Source organism: Acanthisitta chloris, unplaced genomic scaffold, assembly GCF_000695815.1.
Source record: "Acanthisitta chloris isolate BGI_N310 unplaced genomic scaffold, ASM69581v1 scaffold2769, whole genome shotgun sequence".
In the NCBI taxonomy this organism is placed as follows: domain Eukaryota; kingdom Metazoa; phylum Chordata; class Aves; order Passeriformes; family Acanthisittidae; genus Acanthisitta; species Acanthisitta chloris.
In genome coordinates this window covers 7882-15762 of record NW_008692908.1, presented here as the reverse complement: position 1 = coordinate 15762, position 7881 = coordinate 7882, and positions in this window count along the sequence as shown.

The window sequence follows — 7881 nt, the reverse complement described above, 5'->3', positions numbered from 1 at the left end:
AGGTGTAAGTGCTGAGAAAATGCTTATTTGTCAGCTGTCCACATTGTTATGAATTGGAAATCCTACCTTCACCAGGGCAAGTGAAAACACTAGAAATGTTTGCTTCGTCCTTATGCCAGGATTTCTTTGTCAGGATTACAGGAATCTTGAGAGTGCCCTCCATTTTCAAGTGAGTTTGCTTTCTCCACAGGGGTGGAGCAACTATGGGATTGAAGGTGGGGATGCAACTAGTCTCTTCTGCTCAAGTGTTGATCCTGTTAATTTAGATTCCAAATAAAGACATCCAGATCCAGGGATAGATAGCCAAGTTGACACTACATGTCAAGTTACTAGTTGCCTTCTGGGACAAGTTTTCAGCTCTCACAGGACTGGATTTTTTCTGTTTTATCCTTAGTATGCAACCAATACCTGAGTTTTCAGGACTATATGATATTTCCTCTCTCTCCCTGAGGCACTTGAGAAAGTGTCTGTGAAAAAAAAAACACTACCAATTGCATGAGATGATTCTTGGTCTGTTTTTCAGTTTACTAGCAATTTCTTGAAAGGTCTCTGTGACTTAAATGCCTAATGCTTTTATTAATAAACCAATTGCATGAGATGATTCTTGGTCTATTTTTCAGTTTACTAGCAATTTCCTGAAAGGTCTCTGTGTCTTAAATACCTACTGCTTTTATTAATATCATCTGTAATTACAGTACTGGTATCTACTGCTGAAATAAGTTTAATCCTTAGTAATGAGCTTTCCCCCCATGAGTCTCCCTCTCTTAGTTCTGCTCTGTGACTGTATATTTTCAAATGTTAACATTCCCTGATTTTGTTTTTCTTAAATGATGTGTTAGATAAGCAGTTCTTATATGATTTTTATTGGAAATTATATGGGTCAGAGCTATGTTTAAAATAAATCTTATTGTGGGTTATGATCAGAGCTTATGAGTTGAAAATAAGTTTGTCTTTCATCTCAGTGTTGTCAGTCCCCACTAACTGTTTGCAAAAGAAATCCACAGATGCCGAGGGCCAGTGAGGGTGCTGAAATGGGACAGCAGAAGGAAGGAAATCAGCACAAGGGCTGCATGTAAATAATAAAGGTAAAAGAGCACGTGCAAAGTCTGCAGAGCAATGTCAGATTTATGACACCTGGAGAAAAGGGTATATTAATTCCAGAGGGTGCAGAGAACACCAAGGAAATGTTGGACTCATGATGGATAAAGCTAAAGAGGTTTGCAAGTTCAAATAACGTCAGATTAGCAGCTATAATTACTGAAATCAATAAAATTTAGACAAAAAATTCTGTTGTGATTTTTTTACTTATTGTAGGACGCATCTTTTGCAAAACTCTTTCCATATCTACTCCGAGTCAAGTCCTAGGACAAACAGGGTCAGATAGTGATGAAAAAGTGATGAAAAACTACAAATGTTTCATAAAGCACGCAAAGATGTGTTTAGCTACCAAGTAAATGTTCAGTTCTTATTGCTTGATGTTACCTGTTCATTCTTACATTTGAAACATCAGGTTATGGGCTAGTTTTGAGCAAGTATGAGCAAATACTTCAGCCTGGTGAAGCTGAACCATTTGGGTTTATAAACATGGGAAATGAGTCACAGCTCCATTTGAATCTCAAGAAACTTGTATGCTTGGTGAAATGTAATCTAAATGATGAATCAAAAATCTGTTAAGTGGAAAAAATGTTAATGTTTAACATTAGCATTTTTTGTAGAGAGTTAACAGCAAAATTATTTTCTATGGAATAACCAAGGAATTAAAAACTGCAAAAAATAATTTAGGAAAATAGCATATGGTATATTTAATAATCTGTTTGATGCATCAGTGACTCAAGAAATTGTGGCACCTTTCAAAATGGATGTTTACCTGATTCTTCCTGACAAAACTAACCTGAGGCAGAAGAATGTCTTTGCTGGAGCAATGACATTGAGTATAGTTATGAAGAAAGGATTACCAAATTTGCCATAGAAAAACATTTTGAATAGTTGAGGCAGCAGTTTCACAGGACAAGCAGCAGATCCTCTACTTTTGTGTACTAGCTGTCTGTAGAAGATGATATAGAGAATACAATGCAGAGCATTGGATAACAATCTCCTACCTACAAGCCTAGACATGTGCTCCATAAAATTACTGGAAAATCTATTGCTGAAATCTGAAGGCACACAGATATGCCTGGTGGTATGACATTTCAAGGCACTATAAGCTTCTCATGACTCAGCATCAGCATATATATTTGGGGCGGGGGAGGAAGTCCAAACCAAACCAAGCTTCAAAATTTGAAGTATCCTCCTTAACTAAAAAAAAAAATAAATAGAGCAAAAAATTCTTAGCATGCCTTGGTACCACAAAAATATATGAATGCTAACCTTAAAATCCTTCTAGAATTGTAAATTACATAAACTTTTTAATCATGTTGTAAAATTCCTATTGCCCATGCAACACAAATCCTTTCTCTCTGCATGACTGAATGAGCATGATGATGGCAAACATTGTAAAATGACAAAAATCACAAAGCACCTTTATTTTCAGCAATTTATAACTGAAGTCAAAAGAGAGCTGACATTTCAAATATGGGTAGGTTTAGCTCCAATGCTTAGCAAGAGTTGTCTAGAATTATTCACCAAAATATTTTGTGAAAAATATAAAATAAGAATGATATATTTAAGCAACTCATGACCAACTTATGAAATGAAAATGGTTAAATTTAAATAGGCCATTTGCTTCATATTATTTGTACAGGTGAAATGACAATTAAATGACATTCTTACATATGATTTTGCACAGCACCATATTCATTTCTTGCTTTTAATTTTTGCATTTTTCTTCTTTCTCCACAATTTATCAAGAGACTGGTTGGCTTTCACTGCTAGTCTGCTATTAGTTGGTATTGAAAAGTCAGTCATTAATATTCTGTGCGTCATACAAACATTCACTACAGTATCCTTTTTCATCAGTTTTAGCTGCTAGAAATGAATGAAAGATATAGCAATGGAACATTTTGAAAGGTTTTCTCAAAGAAATGAGTGGGACTATTCTTGATGCAAGTCCAAAAAAATCTGTAGTAAATAGTGTAGATAAAACGATAACTACAGAAACAAAATGACAGGTAAAGAGAGGGAGTCTTCAAAGTCTCTTCTTTTGATGAGATGCAATTGCTACAGAAAATAATATTATTCAGATCATGGTCTTTACTCTCTGACAAACCATTAAAGCATCTGCTACAAATCCTGAGCAAATGACATGCCAGAGCATGATAGTCATAAATAGACCTAAGAAGATGATATATGGTAGTCTTCTTCCATGAATCACCATTGCACAAGAAATCTATGGCCCAAACAACACTGCAAAGGATATTTCTCAACCCAAGCTGGTCAATGCTCTACTCTTCCTGATGTATTTCAGACCACAGGGAATAAAGGAAAATAAAGACCTGCTACTATGTCTGGAAAGCTTCACTGGGGAATGGATGGTTTTAGAAAATGTGAAGGCACAAGGAGGCCCCAGGGGAGCAGAAGTCCTGGGAGTGAGCTTGCCCTGTGGCAGAAGAAGCTGGGGAAAGCTCCCAGGCTATCAAGAGGAATGTGTTAAGAGGGGCAGCGGCACTGCTTGGCTTCATGGGAAAATGCTTTAAAGGCTGAACCTGACCCAGCTGAGAAAAACACTGCATGGGAATAACGAAGCAGCCTACGAACACAAATTACCCTTCCAAAGAAAGATGGCTCATGTTAACCCTCTTTAGTTAATGTGAGCTGCTGTGATTAAATGAGCATGAAGACACAATCTAAGGGAAGGACAGCTCTTACATCCACATAAATCCTGCGGTGGAGGAGGCATGTAATCAGGGTTGGTTGACATAATGTCTGTACTTTATTGGAGATGCTGTTCTTTGTATACAGACTCTCTACTGCATATACCCATTCAACCCTCTTTCCTTACCTGGAAATATTACTTTCAGACCTAAGTAACTAGAGTTTTTACCTTTAAACTGTGACATTGGAGTACATTAAAAGCCATTTAAGCAACCTATAGAGCTGCTTATAAACCAAATACAGCTGTAGCAGATGGTACTCATGCCAAGGTGGAGAAGACCTTCATACACTGTACATGGGACTCATTACGCCTGTCTTGGAAGAAAGAAAACAGTGGTTTGATTTGACATTAGCTACAGATATCTTCAAAGCATAAGCTGCCAAGCCATTATAGGTAGCTCCCATTAGGACCCAACAATTCATTGAAATATGCTCAGAGCATATATTACACCACATGAGCTGGCTGTAGGTCTCCAGATAAGGACATAAACTGCTAAGATGTGACAGAGGAAATACAGGGCATTGATTGTACACAAAATTGCTTGTTCACATTGTAGCCCCTAGAACAATAGCTTGACAGTCCTAAGCCATTCATTCTGGCTTGTAGCTGCCCAATTCCACTCATTAAACCTAGGGATTATATTGCCTGTTTTGGTATTCCAAAGATCTCGGAGTAGTTATATTTTGAAGAAAGTAATGTTTTGAAATAGGTCAGCAGGATGATTACCTGGCTGCTAATGCAAAGACATGTAATCTTGATGATGATGTCAAAAATAAAGTTCAAGCAATAGGTGTGCAGCAGAGTCCATGTAATTTCCGTGAAATTACACGTGTGACTCTGAAAACTGGAGCACTCACAAATGTCATAGTTCACATACATCTGTTTACAGACATATCTCTGCTGCAGCTGAAGCATATCTCTGTCCCCACTCTGCTCTCATAATTTGAATGACTTGGTCACCAGAGTGCATTCCCAGTCATCTAACCAAGCCTACACTTGTAATAATACATTGAGGAGGAATTGACATTTTAGCCATCTTATGGATGATGTCCAAACTTGATAGGAAGGACTTCTAAACTCCAGTACATGAGTGCTCTGTAGCTCCTGGAATGGTCTAGGCTCCTACACTGTCATAGACATAGTGGCAGCTGGGTCTGCTTTTGCTGCCACTATAGGTGTGCAGAACAGACTCACAATCTAGGGATGCTACAAATCTAAGACCCGATCCAAATTCTACAGCTCTAGTTCAGTTCTATTCTTACCATCTTAATTTATCTTAATCAGTTTAAATCTCTGTCCTTGTTGAGTCCCACAGAAGATCATGCTTTCCACCTGAAAAATCTTTCAACATAGACATCCTCTGGTTCCATCTCTCACTTTCTAGTGTAAGCTGTCCTAGTGCAAAAGTATACAGTATTTTAGATCTATGCTTAAAATATAAAATGCCAGCTTCTGTCACATTGAGGCCCTAGGGCTTTTTTTAAGATTGGGCTGCTACTGCCAGAAATAGGATGCTGCAATTGAATCTGTGATTCTGTGAATCATTTTGAGTATTATGTTTTTATAGTCTGCACTATACCAGGCTTCCAAGTTGGGCATATTTACATGCACATTTGAACACATCTAATGTATGCATACAGCTAGTGTAAAATTTGCAGAATGGAAATTGTTCACATGCAGGCTCTGACGAGTTCCTTTCCTTCTCCTAAGTCCCACATATCTTAGTGAACTTCTGCATCAGTTCACATCCTGTGAACATCAGAGTGATGCACACACCATAAATCTGTGGGTAAGTGCAAATATACATTTTCCTATGACATGAACAATAAATCAACTATGTGTAATAGATAAAATTGTGCCAGATGAAAAGAATATTTTCCATTGCTTTTTTATTCCATTTTCAGACTTAATTAAATATAGAGTAATAAACTTTGCCTGTATTGTGTCAGGGATTAGAAGTGTCTTAGCAATCATGTTGTTTTAGACTGTGTGTCTGAAGGTATTTGTGTTAGAGACAACAGTATAGATTAGCAAGAAAAACTCATTGACCTAGTACCGAGGCATTATAATGAAACTGCTGTTCACTGACATTAAACAATATGTACAAGAAACACTAGAATTAAGAATTCTTATTTGAAAGAAGAAAAACAAGCTTAACTTTTTTGCAAAAGAGTTTTATTAATTTTCCTCCTATCTCTAGATAATCATTGGAGGGGATCACCTATGTAGACACACTAAGTGAGCTCTGAATCTACTACACAAAGCAGAGCAAAGGATCTGAATGAAGAATTAAGTGACTCATTTCTGCTCTATAAACAAAAGTGTAATGAATTTAAAGGAAATTACAGATTTTATCTTCCTATGAAAGTCTGCTGATGAGCATCTGCTGGCATGCTGATTGTTGGTGGTCATAACTTTTTAAACTTACCAATCCCTGTTCACAGAAGTAAATCAGCACAGCAGAAGAATTAAAAAGAGTACTAAAATTATTTTCTCTTGTTTTACTGAAATACTTTTTGAATTCTTATATTTTATGCGCAGATGGAACTTTTCAAAGGTCTTATTTTCTAAAGGTGTCTCGTTATTTTATTGCTCATGAAAACTCCCTATCTTTCACAACTAGTCAGCAAAGAAAGATTTTGCTCTGTGCTGTGAACTGCTGAGAATGACTCCCAAGCAGCAGAGAAGAATAGAAATATAAACACCTCACAGTGGTAATGTCTTGATGATGCTTCTGACTTTCTTTCATAGTTTCATATGTTACATGTGAACTGAAGTTTCACTAGGGCACTTTTTTTCAACCTGACATGCACAAATGTTTCATAGTTTCATATGTTACATGTGAATTGAAGTTTCATTAGGGCACTTTTTTTAACCTAACATGCACAAATTCACTGGAGGTCAAAATTAACAAAGCATGACTTTTAAGTAAGCAAGTCTGTTCAAGAAAAAGTCCACAGGTTATTTCATGAGCTGCTCAAAAGCTCCCACTCTTTGTTTTGGAATTCATAGTTTCATATGTTACATGTGAATTGAAGTTTCATTAGGGCACTTTTTTTAACCTAACATGCACAAATTCACTGGAGGTCAAAATTAACAAAGCATGACTTTTAAGTAAGCAAGTCTGTTCAAGAAAAAGTCCACAGGTTATTTCATGAGCTGCTCAAAAGCTCCCACTCTTTGTTTTGGAATATTTTATCCTGCTCAAAAGCTCCCACTCTTTGTTTTTTAGTATTTTATCAAATATTTCCTAATTTCTTAATTTTAAAAAAAATGTGACTGAAGGGCCATGAACATCTGAAAATTTTCATTTTCTTCCCTCAAGGTCATGGCTGAACTGAGACATTTTATCTAATTTTCAGAAAATATCCTGCTTCAGTAGGAACCTTCCTGCTCAGGTGACCAAGACATGCTGAACAATATACCTGAATGCAGCTGGCTGAAGCATGGATTCCTGAAACATGAGAATTAATGACCCAAAGACAAGGCAGAATCTAGGAAAGTACTCTGCAGGTCAGAAACAGTGCTGAGACACCATAGGAGTAAAAAGTTTCTCTTGCAGAAAAGGCTCATCACCCAGACACTATGTCTTCGCTTCCATTATTTCAGCTCTTAAACCTGATTTTATTTCATTTTCTTGATCTCAAAGTCCATCTCTTCTATCCTAAACTCTGACCTTTAATTCCTTGTTATTTCTGATTCTGTTACTCTATTACATTTTGCTATCTACATCTCTTCTATCCTAAACTCTGACCTTTTATTCCTTGTTATTTCTGATTCTATTACTCTATTTCATTTTGCTATCTATTTTTATTCTCTTTACTTTTTCACCAAAATAGTATGACACCATATGCAAGACCTCTCAAGAATGAAACTATCTTCTCTGGAGAGAAGGCTGTAGCAACTAAGCAGTTGACCAGGTATTGCAAAAACTGTGGTATATCCATATTCCAAGAAGATCCATGGCATGGTAATAGAAAGGTCAGAGGGAACCCAACTCAAGCAGTGATGTTTGAATACTCAGGAGTCCCATTTCATTTCTTGCATCAGCAGCAAACACAAGCACACTT